Source organism: Salmo trutta, chromosome 12, assembly GCF_901001165.1.
Source record: "Salmo trutta chromosome 12, fSalTru1.1, whole genome shotgun sequence".
Taxonomy (NCBI): Eukaryota; Metazoa; Chordata; class Actinopteri; order Salmoniformes; family Salmonidae; genus Salmo; species Salmo trutta.
In genome coordinates, this window is record NC_042968.1 from 39125843 (window position 1) to 39144897 (window position 19055).

The 19055-nt window shown below is 48.2% G+C and overlaps 1 protein-coding gene and 1 long non-coding RNA gene across 2 annotated transcripts in view; both read left to right on the plus strand.

Moving 5' to 3' along the window:
* LOC115203524 (coronin-2B) overlaps positions 1 to 19055 on the plus strand; it is a 104318-nt gene that overhangs the window by 22473 nt on the left and 62790 nt on the right. The gene's annotated exons all lie outside the window — the stretch shown is intronic.
* LOC115203526 (uncharacterized) lies at positions 4142 to 4871 on the plus strand. The gene is made up of 2 exons (XR_003880185.1): positions 4142 to 4173; positions 4366 to 4871. It is a non-coding gene; the product is annotated as an uncharacterized LOC115203526 (long non-coding RNA).

Here is a 19055-nt window from a genome sequence, read left to right on the forward strand (position 1 = left end):
AATAAACTCAAAAACGAACATACAAAAATAACGAAAAACGAACTCGCGATTTACAGACAGTCCTGTTAGGCTCACTCACGCTAAACAAGAAACAGTGCCCAAAACCCCCAGAAAACTTAAATCAAATGCCCTTTTTAGAAAAACACCACCCCTAACCACATAAAACAAATACCCTCTGCCACGTCCTGACCAAACTAAAATACCAATTAACCCTTATACTGGCCAGGACGTGACAGTTGAAATAAGCCTCTAACATATTCTGGTGTACTTAACAGTATCAGTGTATATTTTTCGAGAAATGGCAAAAAAAATCCTTAAACATTTAAAAAAGAATTTCATGTATTCTTTTTTGGTTCCGTATAACATTTGTCATCAATGACTCAGGGTGATAAAACACTTTTATGATGGGGGACTGTGTTCTAACCTGCTGTGTGTGTGTGTGTGTGTGTGTGTGTGTAGATCGGTAGCTAAGTCAAGGATGAAAGATGAGGATGACCGTATATCAGTAAATGTATGTAGGTACAGGTGTGTGTGGGGGGTAATGCGGATGGCCTTTGAACGTAAGCAAATGTGTGTGTGTTTGTTCGTCTGTGCAAACATTGTATTTTCATGTCTAAATGTTCATGTCTGTTTTTTTTACCTTTATTTAACTAGGCAAGTCAGTTCAGAACAAATTCTTATTTTCAATGACAGCCTAGGAACTGTTGGTTAACTGCCTTGTTCAGGTGCAGAACAACAGATTTTTACCTTGTCTGCTCGGGGATTCGATCTTGCAACCTTTTGGTTACTAGTCCAACGCTCTAACTACTAGGCTACTTGCTGTGTGTTCATATCTGTGTTTTCATGTCTGTATGTTCATGTCTGTGTGTTCGTTTCTGTGTGTTCATGTCTGTGTGTTCATGTCTGTGTGAGTGAATCCTCAACATTTTCACTAATGAGCACATTCAACTTGATGTTAGTTCTCAAGGAAAACACTGCAGCTGGCAGCTGCTCCCGTCTCACAGTTGAAAGTTGAAAGAAGAATCAGCTCTATAGTATCTGTAGTGTTCTGCTTCTCAATCACCCACTGAGATGCCCTCCAACCACGGGGATAGATGCTAGCTTCTCCATCAATCGTTGCCCAGCGTTACCCTGCGTGAGTTCCTGCTTGGCTTGGAATCTCTGAGGGCTCTGGGGAACACACGTAATGGCCGCCATGAGACCGCTCAGCACAGGAAACTGACCCTTCCAGAAGGTTGAGGTCGTTCAGTCCCACTGCCAACTTGCGGAGACCGTGGCTTGGGGGGCTTGAGTGCTGTTTGAAATTCAAAGCAGAATCCAAGCTGGAGAGATTTATTCAAATAAACAAAGTGTTCAAATGTGCAGTGGCACACTAGGCAACCCAAAAGGCAAGCGCTAGAAGTGATATGGACCTCTTGTGTGTTGATATTGAATACCCTGTTCCTCCAACTGCTGCGATTCTCAGAGAAAGCTAAAACACTATACTTGTTTTTGGTTGGATACAACAGACACAGCTGTGTGCCAGGATTTGGAAGGAGGGAGGGTGGAGGAGGGAGGGAGGGAGGGAGGGAGGGAGGGAGGGAGGGAGGGAGGGAGGGAGGGAGGGAGGGAAAGCTAGCTGGGGGGTCGGTCACAGATTTGGAGAGCTCTATTGTTTAGTTAGACATCAATACAACCCACCAAACCAACACTCAAGGGAGTCAGCATAGTGATCACTGATTCTAAGTGTCCCTAACAACTTCTGGACACACACACACACACACACACACACACACACACACACACACACACACACACACACACACACCGAAGTACAGAAATACAGAAAAGATTCAGGAAAAATTCACACACATACTTGTGCCTTTTCTAATGAAGAAAACAGCCGTTACAGTCAACATTTAACCCTGAGTGGCGTTCAATTCTCATCTTTACTTAGCTTGTGTTTACAATTCAGCGTCTGCAAACATCCCAATTATGGGATTGTCACATGATAATCTGGTCTAAAGCACCCATGTGGTTAGAGTGTAACCTGTGTAACGCTGAGAGTCGGGAAGCAAGTTCAGGGAGTGAATACATTTAATGAATAAACGAAACATAACAAGAAACACAAACAGCACACAGACAAGAAACAGAAACAGAAACAATGACGACTGGGGAAGGAACCAAAGGGAGTGACATAAATAGAGCAGGTAGTCAAGGAGGTCATGGAGTCCAGGTGAGTGTCATAATGCACTGTTGCACGTAACAATGGTGACAGGTGTGCGCCATAACGAGCAGCCTGGTGACCTAGAGGCCAGAGAGGGAGCACACCTGACGTAGAGTCTGACAGCTGCAGGCTGTTTATGACATAGCTTCAACTGGAAGTTGTGTTTTGTATATCCAATGGAATCTTATGGCATAATCAAATATGTGCTCATCTGGACATCCCAATAATCTGACAGAATGATATATTCTCATGCCAGTAGCAGGATTTACTGGGCAAATTTGTCCAAATAAATGAAGCAGAATATATTCCCACCCTTTGCTAAGGGCTCGTCAGCCACATAATAAATCTTAATTGAGTCTGATTCAGACGATGGGCCATTTGTCAAGTTTAATGTCTGATACACCCACTGGTAGCAAGGCAGACACACTATACTGGAGCTTCGATGGGCCAGCCTAGCAACTGTAGGCCACCGTTCTCTGATAACCTGCTGAGTGATAGAGCCAAGACAATGATAGAGCCAAGACAATGGTAGAGCCAAGATAATGGTAGAGCCAAGACGATGATAGAGCCAAGACGATGATAGAGCCAAGACAATGATAGAGTCAAGACAATGATAGAGCCAAGACGATGATAGAGCCAAGACAATGATAGAGCCAAGATGATGATAGAGCCAAGACAATGATAGAGCCAAGATTATGATAGAGAGAGAGAGAGAGAGAGAGAGAGAGAGAGAGAGAGGGAGGAATTCCTCATCATGAGGAATTGGCTTTCCAAAATGGGGATATGTGGAGAAATCACTTTGCAAACCTCTACAGCAATATAACAAAAAGCCCAGAACAAGAAGATATTCAAGAAAAATTACAAATCCTTGAATCAGCAGTCAAATACTATCAGAATCCTGTTGATACCCCAAATACAGAAGAAGAATTATTGGAAAAACTGTGCACACTCCAACCCAAAAAGGCCTGTGGTGCTGATGGTATTTTAAATGAAATGATCAATATACACACCACAAATTCAAATTGGCTATACTCAAACTCTTCAACATTATCCTCACTGCAGGTATTCTCCCTGATATTTGGAACCAGGGATTGATCACACCAATCTATAAAAATGGAGACAAATTTGACCCAAGTAAATACAGAGGAATTTTTGTTAACAGCAAATTGGGGAAAATTCTCTGCGGTATCATAAATAGTAGACTACATCATTTCCTTGATGAACACAACAGATTGGATTTTAAAAAAAAATCGTACAACAGACCACGGTTACACCCTCCACACTCTAATTGACAAACAAGTAAACCAAAACAAGGGCACAATCTACCCGTGTTTTGTAGATTTCAAGAAAGCATTTAATTCAATTTGGCATGTATCTAGGACTAAATATTAGCAACACAGATAGCTTTCACGCTGTGAATGAACTGAGAGACAAAGCAAGAAGAGCATTCTATGCCATTAAAAGGAACATTAAAATTGAAATTCCATGCCTATGTAACAGGGTTGGTTATGTTTCCACTTGTCTCTAAAGAAATGTGTACTTAATGTTCAAGCATTCGTATTGGTTGGTTCAACTGATGACAATAAGGTGTGTTGTGATTGGCCCCGCTTGCAGATAGGGGGAGATCGCGAACGTCAGGTCTTCCCAGTATGAAAATGTGATGCAAGGGGTAGGTCACGTTCTGAATACTGTTTTATATTTTATATTTTACAATGTGTACAAGTTTGCTGTACGTTACTGATTTATACATGTGTGGGTATATGGTACCTGTTAGGGATTGAGGGGCTTTCTGGAATGTGCTTTGGCATATGATTGCTGTAGATAAGTGTTAGCTAGCATACACCGTTGTAATGGTCACATAAGCCCACTGCTAACACAGTTGTCTTCATGCAACAGCTTTGCCATCGACAGCCATCAGTATCATTAAGCCCTGCACAACTACCGTGCTGTTTCTCATTTAACAACAGGTATTTACACATGTTATATTTTGTATTGTATTTTTGTATTTTGTGAGCCCAGTATGAAAATGTGATGCAAGGGCTTTTGCCATCGACAGCCATCAGTATCATTAAGCCCTGCACAACTACCGTGCTGTTTCTCATTTAACAACAGGAATAAATGATGCTCAACTGGGACCACTGGCTGATGTGATTTATTAGGAGAAAACACAACGCAAGGAGAGTACGATATACATCTGTTACACTGGTGCCGTGACTCGTCTTCTTGTCTTCGCCGGACGTCACGTGGAGGGATCCGAGACCCGGCTACGAAGAAGTACTGTGGTTGCTGATGCACGCCAGAGGCCTAGGTTTCGCAGTCTGCACATGTGGAATTCTCAGGGAGCTCCTGGTAGCATGAGTGAGTGGGGGAAATATAATGTACTGGTTATTACTTGTATGTGGTCATGCTATGATTATTTAGTGATGTAATTGTGCTGTTATGCTAGTAACCTTCCGAAGCCAATTAACGTGAGGGCAACGCCATTTTCTACCACACGGTGGCGACAGCTATTTATGATGGCGTTTCTTGTTACTTTTCTGTGTTGATTCTTGGTCTTGTTAGACATCTACTACTGAACGTTTGTTTTGAGTGGATTATGTTCATTTTGATTTGATAGAATTGTTCATATTGATTGTGAATTTTTTTTTTTGTCTAAATATTTACATTAAAAAAAACAATATATTTTATTTTTATTTTATTTTAAAAATGGAAGGTTTTGGGAGAGGTAGGGGAGTTTTCATGTTTAACCCTTCACCGCCAGTGGGTAGGGGGGCAGCTATTTCTCCAGTTGCTTCCACACCTCTGGCCAGGCCAACTGCACAGGCAAGTGTGCGCTTTCCACGTGATTTAGAGCTACCTCAACTCAGTGCATTCGAGCCAGTTTCACCTAGTCCTAGGAAGGAGGATGTGTCTATGGATTTCCTGGCAGACATTGTTAAGCAGATAGGTCACTCCATAGGTGAAAATATTGCCTCTTGTTTGGAATCAAAGGCTATGGGAGATGGGGTAGGACAGAAGGTCGATTATGTTGGTGGTACCATGGCTGGGGCCAGCTCTAGTCTAAATGTAGTGGTGAAAAATGATGTCAGGGAACCAGTGTGTTTCAGGGGGGATGGTTCAGAGAAATGCACAGTGCATGAGTGGGAGGAGACCATGTTAGCGTACATGCAGAGGAAGGGCTATGATGGGCAGGAGAGGTCAGATGAAGTTTTGGGTAAACTGTCAGGACGGGCACGTGACGTGGTAAGAGTAAGCCTACGCAGTAACCCAGTTGACTTAAGCCAGGGCCCTAGACCAGTTTTTGACATTCTGAAGCGTCACTTTAGCGACACAGTCAACTCCGACATGCCCCTAGCTGATGTTTATTCTACATTGCCAATGGAAGGGGAGACTCCATTTGACTACTGGATCAGACTGAACAGGGCTATAGAGGTGGCAGAGGACTGTTTGAAGAGGCAGAACAAGGAGCTAGACAATCCATCACGTGTTCTGACTGTCATGTTCATCAAGCACTGTCCGAACCCAGAGCTGTCCGGACTGTCCGGACCCCTTGCAACAGCCCACAACTGGCTCATCCGAGGAATTGGATCGGGTGATTGGCATGCTTGAACGGGTCTTGGAGCAGAGGCCACAGCAACCTGTAGGCGGCTATGATAACCGTTTCCAGGGGAGGCCCAGGAAAAGGGTGAACCCGTCTTTGCAATGCAAAGTGTGTGGTGATGCGAATCACAGCACAATGGATCATTGTTATTCTAACCACCTATGCTTCCTCTGTTATGCAGCTGGGCACACACATCAAGAATGCCCTCGCACTTCATCGGTAACTCCCGTCGCTCCATCAAACAGCAACACGACACAGCGGCAGGAAAACTAGCTGGCCCGCACGGGATGGGGGGAAGTGCTGGGCCTTGTGAGGTGCCCCAATCAGTTAGTGGTGTAGATCTAGAGTCAGTATATTCAAATGTTTGTGATGAAGTCAAGTCGAACGAAAAAGTCGTTATGCAAAATACACAGAGAGTGCTCCACAACGATGAACTCTTCTATACTAGTGTGTTACTGGGGGATGTTATAGAGGTGAGCGCTATGATTGACAGCGGTTCTATGGCATGCACATTGAGCTCAACAGTGGTGCCACGCCTTGAGAAAGCAGGTGTGCTCAAGAGTGGCTCCCTCAGTCCAACTGAAGTGGTGTTGGTTGGCTGCGGGGGGTTGAAGACCAAGCCTGTAGGTGTGTGTGAATTGAATCTGTCTGTGTATGGCAGCAGTGTCTCTGTCCCTGTTCAGGTAGTGGATGGCCAACGTGATGAGCTTATCCTAGGCAGCAACGTGATTAAACACCTCATCAGGGAGCTGAAGACGACTGGTGACTTCTGGGAGAAGATGTCATCATCTGAACACAATGGAGATGACAAACTGTTCCGTCTGCTGGCTAATGTAGAGAGATGGAAAGGGACTGAAGTGCCAGAAAGAGTGGGCACAGTAAGGCTGAAGCGGGCGGTCACATTGGAGCCTATGCAGGAACATTTAGTCTGGGGCAGGCTGTGTACGCCGCAAAATGTATCCGCGGGCAGTGCTGTTGTTATTGAGCTCAAGACCAAAAAACATTCTAGTGGGGAGAACAGTAGCGACATTGTGGAGCGATGGCTGGGTCCCTGTCAAAGTTATCAATCCCTCACCAAAGCCAGTAACGGTGAGACGGAATGTCAAGATAGCGGATGTTTTTCCTTGCATGGCATTAGAGGACTTTGACACTGACTATATGGATGGGCCCACTGTCAAACCGGTCCCCCTGGTGCAGCAGGTACACAAAATGGATGACAATCCAGACTTTGACAATGGTAGTGGAGATAGCTTGACCGTTGACAGTACCGTCAACCCGCACAGAGTGACAAGTGAGGTGTTGCACGAGTTAGGGTTAGGTGACATTGACATTGAGTCCACTCAGTTGTCGCAACAGTGTAAGGCCAGGCTAGTTCAGCTTATAGCCCGCTACGAGTCTATCTTCTCCCGGCACAAACTAGATTGCGGGAAGGCTACGGGATATGTCCATCGCATCAGACTCAGTGACACTAAGCCTTTTAGGCTACCTTACCGTAGGCTCTCCCCTAACCATTATGACAAGCTCAGGCAGGCCTTGGATGAGATGGAAGAGCGAGAGATAATCAGGAAATCCAGCAGTGAGTATGCCTCCCCACTCGTCCTGGTCTGGAAGAAGTCTGGTGATCTGAGACTGTGTACAGACTTCCGATGGCTCAATGCTCGCACCGTAAAGGATGCCCACCCTCTACCTCACCAAGCTGATGCTCTGGCGGCCCTGGGTGGCAATGCTTTCTTCTCTACAATGGATTTGACCTCCGGCTACTACAATGTGGAGGTGCATGAAGACGACAAGAAGTTTACAGCCTTCACTTCTCCTTTTGGGTTATATGAATATAACCGTCTTCCACAAGGACTATGCAACAGCCCAGCTACATTCATGAGGATGATGTTGAGCATTTTTGGGGATCAAAATTTTTCTAGCCTCCTATGCTACCTGGACGATGTGCTGGTTTTTGCCCCGACTGAAGAACTTGGATTGCAACGCTTGGAGTCAGTTTTTGAGCGTCTCAAAGCCCATAATCTGAAATTGTCTCCAAAGAAATGCCATTTCATGAAGAGGTCAGTGCGGTTCTTGGGGCATGTCATCAGTGAAGGAGGTGTGGCCACAGACCCAGAAAAAGTGACAGCTATTACAGGGATGACAGAGAAGGATCTCATGGAGGATAACACGGACGTGCCTTCCCAGGGGAAGATTCGGTCCTTTCTCGGAATGATAGTCTATTACCAGCAGTTCATTGAGGGGTGCTTCACCATCGCTAAGCCGCTGCATGGGCTGACAACGGGGACGAAGGCACCACGCCACGGGAAAGGCAAGAGGAAAAGAGGAATACATAGGAAACTCACAGCAGCAGACTGGACTGGTGAGTGCAAACAGGCCTTTAGTCAGTTGAAACAAGCTCTCCTCGATCAGGTCATGCTAGCCCACCCTGATTTTAGTAGACCTTTCTTGCTGTCTGTAGACGCATCTAGTAATGGATTAGGTGCTGTCCTTTCCCAGGTGCCAGAGGATGGGTCTGCAGACAGACCGGTAGCATTCGCTAGCAAATCACTTACTTATGCACAGTCAAAGTATCCTGCCCATAGGTTAGAGTTTTTTGCTTTACGGTGGGCTGTCTGTGAGAAATTTAGTCTTTGGCTAAGGGGCAAGCCTTTTACTGTATGGACAGACAACAACCCATTAACGTACATCCTGTCCAAGCCCAAATTGGACGCCTGTGAACAGAGATGTGTTGCTAAACTTGCTCCATTCGAGTTTGACATCAAGTACATTCCCGGTCCCAAAAATGTCATTGCTGATGCACTCAGTAGACAGCCATTTGTGCAGCCGAGCGCTCTCCACCGCATCACAAGGGTTCCATACAAGGCCTTGCTGGAAGAAGCTGCGGGAGTACGTGCTGAGAAGGTGCAAGATGTGTTCCGCTGGTCGACCCACCCATTCGACCTCGAAAGCTGCTCACCGTCAATTGAGGCAGATGCCTGTGAAATTGTCATGGACTGCCAAACCTCCTCCTATCCTTCTCCTGGTTCTCTGTCAAAGGAAGCGGTGTCAGCAGTCCTGAGGTCGCAAGGGGAGGCTGGTCTACAGAACTGTGCGTTGCTACTGCCTCAGCTCACTCAGTCACGGGTGCCGTCTGAGATGTCAGATGTGAGAGTGCTATCCCGTGACGACCTGATATCAAAGCAGCGCCAGGATGACACTCTCGCCAGAGTTGTCTTCTACGTGGACAGGGGCCGTAGACCTTCTAGGAGGGAACGTAGCCATGAACCACTCGAGGCTCTGCGGATTCTGAAGACCTGGGAGAAGCTCACTCTGAAAATGGGTGTACTGTATCGCGTTACCAAAAGTTTGCTGTCAAAGAAGAAGACGTACCAGTATGTAGTACCCACCTCAATGAGGGCGACAGTTTTGAAGGGTGTCCACGATGAAGCCGGTCATCAGGGGCAACAGCGGACGTTGTACTTGACGAAACAGAGGTTCTTCTGGCATGGTCTGGAGTCGGATGTCAGAGAGTATGTCAAGACCTGCAAGAGGTGTGTGTTCAGTAAGGCCCCCGAGCCAGAGGCCAGAGCTCCACTGGAGAACATCATCACGACTGAGCCCCTCGAGTTGGTGTGCGTGGACTTCTGGTCTGCTGAAGACTCCAACAACAAATCCTTGGATGTCCTGGTCGTCACTGATCATTTTACTAAGATGGCCCATGCCTTCTTGTGTCCGAACCAATCAGCTAAAGCAGTGACCCTTCAGCTATGGAACAACATCTTCTGTGTGTATGGTTTTCCTCGTCGTATCCACTCTGACCAAGGGGCCAACTTTGAAAGTAAATTGATTGCTGAGTTGTTGAGTGCTGCATGAGTCCAGAAGTCACACACAACTCCCTACCATCCGATGGGGAACGGGGGAGTCGAAAGGTTCAATAGAACGCTGGGAAACATGATCAGGGCTTTACCTACAAGAGCGAAGCACAGGTGGCCCCAGAAGCTGAAGTCGTTGACCTTCGCCTACAACTGTACGGTCCATGAAACCACGGGCTACGCCCCTTTCCAGTTGATGTTTGGGAGAATCCCACGTCTGCCTGTCGACATGATGTTTGGTACGGTGCTGCAAGACTCAGAGGTTGTAGACTATGACGAGTACATAAAGTCCCTGACGAGAGACCTGAGGGAGGCCATGGAGATGGTACAGGTGTCGGCAACCAAACAGCTGAAGAGGCATGCGGGCCTCTACAACAGGAAGATCAGAGGGGCTCCAGTGGAGGTCGGTGATCGGGTGCTGCTGGCGAATAAGGGTGAACTTGGAAAGAGGAAGCTGGCGGATCGTTGGGAGAACAACCTCTATATTGTTACGGAAAAGAATAGCGACATCCACATCTTCAATATACAGAACATGTCGACTGGCCAGGAGAAAACGGTCCACCGTAATCTGATAATGCCTGTAAACTTCTTGCCTCTACCTGACACTGCCTTGGAGACACCTAATATGGGAGACCGTGAGGATCTGAGTGAGGAGATGGAGGACTCATCCGTGAACGATATACCAGAAATGGACATTGGTGAGAGGACTAGTGTGTGGGTATCAGAACAGACCTCGGGGGAAGCACAGCCGGAGCACTCTGAAAAAGAAACCCCAGATGTGCTGGAAGATGGGCCACTGGCGAGGGACCCTCAGAACTCACCACATTCTGAGGGTGCCGCTGGTGGCACAAGCGTGTCAGAAATGTCCGAACCCTCTGAAGAAGAAAGGCATTCTGAAGATGCCGCTGGTAGCACAAGCTCCAGCAACAGTCACAGAACCCTTGACCTTGACTATCCACCGACTGTGGAAAGTGACCCACCAGTGGTGGTTGTAGGTGAACAGGTTAAACGTAATAACTCTGTTAGGCCTGTCAGGTCAGAGGCTGGTCGGGTTAAGAAACGCCCAGTGAGACTCATAGAGACTATGCAGACACAGAGGGTTTTTCATACAGAATTCATTAGAATACCTGTGTGGGTGTAGGATTAGAATCCAAGTCTGTAGCCCATTTCTTTTTTCTTTTTTTTCTTTTTTTTCTCATTCAAGAGACCCCATGGAGGTCATGGGTCAGAGGTCAAGTAGACCAAGGTTTTTCTGTGAGGTTCTTATTGTCACTGAGTGTGCTGAACATGTAACAGGCATGTTTTCCTACGGGGTCTTTGAATTCCCCTAATTCTCTTTGGAGAAGAGTCTTTGCACTGGAATATTTGGTGACATATGTATTGCAAGGTATTGCATACCTCATTTTGTTTCTTTATAGTGTGCAAGTGTAATTCAGCAGGGGAGAATGTAACAGGGTTGGTTATGTTTCCACTTGCCTCTAAAGAAATGTGTACTTAACTTCTTGAGGCTACCTGGGACGTTAGCGTGCCACCTGTGGCGCACCCTATCAACAGCAGGTGCATTTCAAGAGCGGCAAATTTGAAACCAAATAAATGTACAAATTCAAATTTCTCAAACATACAACTAACTTACAGCCTTTGAAAGATAAACATCTTCTTAATCTAACCACGTTTACCGATTTCAAAAAGGTTTTACGGGGAAAGCATAAAGTTAGGTTATGTTAGGAGAGTACATTGACAATAGCTGTGTGCAATGCATTGTCGATTCAAAGACATGCCTCACCAAAACCATACAATCAGCTAAAATTATGCACTAACCTTTTACAATCTCCATCAGATGACACTCCTAGGACATTTTGTTAGACAATGCATGCATTTTTAGTTCTATCAAGTTCATATTTATATCTAAAAACAGTGTTTTACTATGGCGTTGATGTTCAGGAAATCGTTTCCCTCCAATACCGGCAGTCAAGTCATGACGACAAAATAATTAATTAATATTAGAAAACATTGCTAAAATATTATATTGTCATTCAAAGAATTATAGATTTACATCTCTTGAACGCAATGGACTTGTCAGATTTTAAATTAACCTTACTGGGAGATCACACTTTGCAATAATCTGAGCACTGCGCCAGACAAATACGCATCGCGATACAGACTAACCGCCATGTTGGAGGAATCTAAAATCGAAAATACTATATAAATAATCCATTACCTTTGATTCTCTTCATCAGATGTCACTTCCAAAGAGTCCCAGGTCCATAACGAATGTATTTTTGTTCAAAAAAGCTCATCATTTATGTCGAAAAACCTCCGTGTTGTAGCGCATGATCTAAGCCAGCCGGACTTCACTTCACTTCAAGAACGGAAAAAATATATTTCCGTTCGTTCAAACATGTCAAACGTTGTATCGCATAAATCATTAGGGCCTTTTTTAACCAGAACATGAATAAAATTCAAGGCGGACCATTGGGTTTTCTTTTAAAACGTTTCGGAATGAGAGTACCCACCATCAAATCGCGCGCCAGGGTGAATGATGGACCATCACGTTCCATGGCTCTTATTCGGTCAGATCTCACTGTAGAACACTCAAAACACTTTGTAAAGGCTGGGGACATCTTGTGGAAGCAATAGGAAGTGCCAGAATATAATTCACCCCCTTTGTTTTTCAATGGCATAGGCTCAAAGTCAATTCAACACATCAGGTATCCACTTCCTGTCAGAATCTGTCTCAGGGTTTTGCCTGCCAAATGAGTTCTGTTATACTCACAGACACCATTCAAACAGTTTTTGAAACTTTAGGGTGTTTTCTATCCATATATAATAAGTATATGCATATTGTAGTTACTGGGTAGGTGTAGGAGGCATTTAAAAATGGGCACATCTTTTTTCAAAAAATTCTCAATACTGCCCCCTATACCCTAACAGGTTAATGTTCAAGCATTCGTATTGGTTGGTTCAACTGATGACAATAAGGTGTGTTGTGATTGGCCCCGCTTGCAGATAGGGGGAGATCGCGAACGTCAGGTCTTCCCAGTATGAAAATGTGATGCAAGGGGTAGGTCACGTTCTGAATACTGTTTTATATTTTATATTTTACAATGTGTACAAGTTTGCTGTACGTTACTGATTTATACATGTGTGGGTATATGGTACCTGTTAGGGATTGAGGGGCTTTCTGGAATGTGCTTTGGCATATGATTGCTGTAGATAAGTGTTAGCTAGCATACACCGTTGTAATGGTCACATAAGCCCACTGCTAACACAGTTGTCTTCATGCTACAGCTTTGCCATCGACAGCCATCAGTATCATTAAGCCCTGCACAACTACCGTGCTGTTTCTCATTTAACAACAGGTATTTACACATTTTATATTTTGTATTGTATTTTTGTATTTTGTGAGCCCAGTATGAAAATGTGATGCAAGGGCTTTTGCCATCGACAGCCATCAGTATCATTAAGCCCTGCACAACTACCGTGCTGTTTCTCATTTAACAACAGGAATAAATGATGCTCAACTGGGACCACTGGCTGATGTGATTTATTAGGAGAAAACACAACGCAAGGAGAGTACGATATACATCTGTTACACCTACCTAGACCTAACCAACAGAAAGTGAAACAAAAAAGGATCGATGGCAGCTAGTAGGCCGGCGACGACGACCGCCAAGCTCCGCCTGGCCGAGGAGGGGCGCCACCATCCGTCGGTGTCGTGACAGTACTCCCCCCCTGACGCGCGGCTCCCGCAGCGTGCTGACGCCGGCCTCGAGGACGCCCCGGAGGGCGAGGCGCAGGGCGATCCGGATGGAGGCTGTGGAACTCCCGGATGGGCGCTGGGTCCAATATGTCCTCCACCGGTACCCAGCACCTCTCCTCCGGGCCGTACCCCTCCCAGTCCACGAGGTACTGCAGGCCCCTCGCCCGGCGTCTGGAGTCCAAGATGGACCGGACTGTGTACGCCGGGGGCCCCCCGATGTCCAGGGGGGGTGGAGGGACCTCCCGTACCTAATTTTCCTGCAGCGGACCAGCTACCACCGGCCTGAGGAGAGACACATGAAACGAGGGGTTAATACGATAATAAGAAGGAAGTTGTAATCTGTAAGACACCTCGTTTATTCTCCTCAGGACTTTAAATGGCCGCACAAACCGCGGACCCAGCTTCCGGCAGGGCAGGCGGAGGGGCAGGCGGAGGGTCAAGAGCCAGACTCTCTCCCCTGGGGTGAACACGGGGGCCTCGCTGCGGTGCCGGTCAGCGCTCGCCTTTTGTCGCTCCTTGGCTCGTTCCAGGGATTCCTGCACAGCGTCCCAGGTCTCCCTTGAGCGCTGAACCCATTCCTCCACCGCAGGGGCCTCCATCTGGCTCTGATGCCATGGCCCCAGGACCGGCTGATAACCCAACACACATTGGAATGGCGACATGTTGGTAGAGGAGTGGCGCAAAGAGTTCTGAGCCATTTCGGCCCATGGCACGAACCTTGCCCACTCCCCTGGCCGGTCCTGGCAGTAGGACCGCAGAAACCTGCCCACCTCCTGGTTTACCCTTTCTACCTGCCCATTACTTTCGGGGTGAAACCCCGAGGTCAAACTGACCGAAACCCCCAGTCGCTCCATAAACGCCTGCCACAGTCGGGACGTGAACTGGGGGCCTCGATCTGAGACGATTTCCTCGGGCACCCCGTAGTGCCGGAAGACGTGGGTGAATAAGGCTTCCGCGGTCTGCAGGGCCGTAGGAAGACCGGGTAACGGAAGCAGACGGCAGGACTTAGAGAACCGGTCCACAATGACCAGGATCGTAGTGTTGCCCTGAGACGGCGGGAGATCGGTCAGGAAATCCACCGCCAGGTGGGACCATGGTCGTTGTGGAACCGGGAGGGGCTGTAATTTCCCTCTAGGCAGGTGCCTGGGAGCCTTACTCTGAGCGCACACCGAACAGGAGGAGACATAGTGCCTCACGTCCCTCACCAAGGTGGGCCACCAGTATCTCCCACTAAGACCACACACTGTCCGCTCAACCCCTGGGTGACCCGAGGAGGGAAGCGTGTGAGCCCACCGAATCAGACGATCGCGAACACCGAGCGGAACGTACTTACGACCCACTGGACACTGCGGAGGAGTAGGCTCCGTCCGTAACGCCCGCTCGATGTCCGCGTCCACCTCCCAGACCACCGGTGCCACCAGGCAGGAGGCTGGAAGTATGGGAGTGGGATCGGTGGACCGTTCCTCGGCGTCATGGAGACGAGACAGTGCGTCGGCCTTAGTGTTCCGGGAACCTGGGATATATGAGATGTTAAACTGAAATCTAGTAAAGAACATCGCCCACCTGGCTTGGCGCGGGTTCAGTCTCCTCGCCGCCCGGATGTACTCCAGATTGCGGTGGTCAGTCCAGATGAGAAAAGGGTGACGCGCCCCCTCAAGCCAATGTCTCCACACCTTCAGGGCTCTGACCACAGCCAACAACTCCCTGTCCCCCACATCATAGTTACGCTCCGCCGGACTCAACTTCCTAGAGAAGAAGGCGCAGGGGCGGAGCTTGGGGGGTGCGCCCGAGTGCTGGGACAGCACGGCTCCTACCCCAGCCTCTGACGCATCCACCTCCACTATGAAGGGCAAAGAGGGGTCCGGGTGCGCCAGCACCGGAGCGTCGGTGAACAAAACCTTCAGATGACTAAAGGCCCTGTCCGCCTCCGCAGACCACCGCAACCGCACCGGGCCCCCCTTCATCAGTGAGGTAATGGGAGCCGCCACCTGCCCAAAGCCCCGGATAAACCTCCGGTAGTAATTGGCAAATCCCAAAAACCGCTGCACCTCCTTCACCGTGGTGGGAGTCGGCCAATTACGCACGGCTGATATGCGGTCACATTGCATCACTACCCCTGATGTGGAAATGCGATACCCCAAGAAAGAGACGGCTGGTTTGGAAAACTCACATTTCTCAGCCTTGACGTATAGGTCATGCTCCATCAGTCGCCCAAGCACTTTACGCACCAGAGACACATGCTCGGCGCGTGTAGCGGAGTAGACCAGAATGTCATCGATGTACACCACTACACCCTGACCGAATCTCGTCCACAAAGGATTGGAAGACTGCGGGAGCATTCTTTAACCCATACGGCATGACGAGGTACTCATAATGGCCAGATGTGGTACTAAATGCCATTTTCCACTTGTCCCCTCCTCGGATACGCACCAGATTATATGCACTCCTGAGATCCAATTTCGTGAAGAAGCGCGCACCGTGAAATGACTCTATCGCCGAGGCGATGAGAGGTAGTGGGTAACTGAAACCCACTGTGATGGCATTTAGACCTCTATAGTCAATGCACGGGCGCAGACCTCCCTCCTTCTTCTTCACAAAAAAGAAGCTTGAGGAGACGGGTGAGTTAGATGGCCGAATGTATCCCTGCCTCAAAGACTCAGTGACGTATGTTTCCATAGCCGCTGTTTCCTCCTGAGACAGGGGATAAACGTGACCACGAGGAAGTGCAGCGCCCACCTGGAGATTTGTCTCCTCGTCGATGAGGTGGTATTTGGGTCGCCTTCGTTTTACTGAAGGCGATAGCCAAATCGGCATACTCTGAGGGAATGTGCACGGGGGAGACTTGGTCTGGACTCTCCACCGTAGTCGCACCGATGGAAACTCCTATGCACCTGCCCGAGCATTCATTTGACCACCCCTTAAGAGCCCTCTGTCCCCACGAAATCTTAGGGTTGTGAGTGGCTAGCCAGGGAATCCCTAGAACCACTGGAAACGCTGGGGAATCAATGAGGAAAAGACTAATCCGCTCCTCATGACCCCCCCGCATTACCATGACCAGTGGCACAGTGACCTCCCTGACCAGCCTTGACCCTAGTGGTCGACTGTCTAGGGCGTGCACGGGGAAGGGTTGGTCCAACTGGACCAGGGGAATCCCTAACTTAGCCGCGACCCCACGATCCATAAAACTCCCCGCCGCACCTGAATCGACTAGCGCCTTAAACCGGGAGTTAGGGGAGAAACAAGGAAAAGACACTGACACATACATGTGACGGACAGGGGGCTCTGGGTGAGGCTGGTGCTGACTCACCTGAGGTGTCAAAGGAGCGCTCTGCCTGCCTTCTGGACTCCCAGGTGAGTCTCTCCAGCACCGGTCCACAGTGTGCCACAGCGAACTCCCCCTCCAGTCTTCCTGGCTGCTGCCCCCCCTATCTCCATAAGCGTGGGAGCAGGAGGGCTGGAGGGTGGAATGAGCAGGGCCCGGGTCGGACGTCCGCGGGCGGCCAGCAGATTGTCCAGTCGGATGGACAGATCCACCACTTGGTCCAGGGTGATGGTCGTGTCCCGACAGGCTAATTCCCGGCGGACGTCCTCCCTCAAACTACAACGGTAGTGATCTATAAGGGCCCTCTCATTCCACCCTGCTCCCGCGGCCAGGGTCCGGAACTCGAGAGCAAAATCCTGCGCGCTCCTCGTCTCCTGCCTCAGGTGAAACAGCCACTCACCCGCTGCTCTCCCCTCCGGGGGATGATCGAATACTGCCCGAAAGCGGCGGGTGAACTCTGGGTAGTTGTCCCTGGCTGAGTTCGGACTGTCCCACACGGCGTTTGCCCATTCCAGGGCCTTACCCGTGAGACAGGAGACGAGGACGCTGACGCTCTCCTCCCCCGAGGGAGAGGGACAAACGGTCACCAGGTATAACTCCAACTGGAGTAAGAAGCCCTTACACCCAGCGGCCGTCCCATCGTACTCCCTGGGGGGAGCGAGTTTCACCCCACTGGTACTGGGTGCTGTGGGTGCTGGTGGGGGCGCAGGCTGTTGACCTGCCGCGTTCAGGGGGCCGAGAGCGCTTCGGTCCCAGCTCTCCATGCGCGCCAACACCTGATCCATGGCGTTCCCCAGACGGTGGAGAAGGGTGGAGTGTTGGTCAACTCTTTCCTCCATGGACAGGGTTGGCGCTGAAGCTCCTGCTGACTCCATCAAGTTTGGTGCGTGATTTCTGTCACGAGCTGGCTCAAGAAAGCAGGAGAGGTAGAGTCAGGCGCAGGAGACAGAGAATTCTTGACCACACTTCATTATTCCAGAAAATAGATGTGGTCGCCAAAAAATAGGGACGCAGCCCTTAAATACTTCTGCGGTGGTGAACACAAAGAAACCAACCACAGGCAGAGGAAAACCAGCACACGTTCCTCGAGTACACAAAACAGACAAGAAACATAATCACGCACAAACACAGACATCCTACGCTAAACTAAATAACCCCCCCTACTAATAACTAACCCAAAACAGGTGCGTGCCTACCTAGACCTAACCAACAGAAAGTGAAACAAAAAAGGAACGATGGCAGCTAGTAGGCCGGCGACGACGACCGCCGAGCTCCGCCCGGCCGAGGAGGGGCGCCACCATCCGTCGGTGTCGTGACATCAGGACAGAACTCAGAAAATCTGGCCAAACCAAATCATCACAAAGCAAAAAGTAAAATATATCGCCTATTGGAAAGAAACCACTAAAAATCTAAGTAAACTTCAATGATATTTGGCTCTAAACAGACAGTACATGGTGGCAGACTATCTGACCACTGTGACTGATAGACAACTGAGGAAAACACTGACTGGGTACAGACTCAGTGAGCACAGTCTGGCTATATACAATTATTGTTGTCTATCAACAATGACAAGCCACCAGGGTCTGACAATCTAGATGGAAAATTACTGGGGATAATAGCAGACGATATTGCCACTCCTATTTGCCACATCTTAAATTTAAGCCTACTAGAGAGCATGTGCCCTCAGGCCTGGAGGGAAGCTAAAGTCATTCCGCTACCCAAGAATAGTAAAGCCCCCTTTACTGCCACAAATAGCCGACCAATCAGCCTGTTACCAACCCTTAGTAAACTTCTGGAAAAAATTGTGTTTGACCAGATACAATGCTCTTTTACAATAAACAAATTGACAACAGAACTTCAGCATGCTTATAGGGAAGGACACTCAACAAGCACAGCACTTACACAAATTACTGTTGACTGTCTGAGAGAAATTGATGATAAAATGATTGTGGGGGCTGTCTTGTTAGACTTCAGTGCAGCTTTTGACATTATAGCTCATAGTCTAATGCAGGAAAAACGTATGTGTTATGGCTTTACATCCCCTGCTATAATGTAGATAAAGAGTTACTTGTCTAACAGAACACAGAGGGTGTTCTTTAAGGGAAGCCTATCAAATATAATCCAGTTAGAATCAGGAATTCCCCAGGGTAGCTGTTTAGGCCCCTTGCTTTTTTCAATTTTTACTGACATGCCAGTGACTTTGAGTAAAGCCACAGTTTCTATGTATGCGGATGACTCAACACTATACACGTCAGCTACTACAGCGACTGAAATGACGGCAACAGTCAACAAAGAGTTGCAGTTAGTTTCAGAGT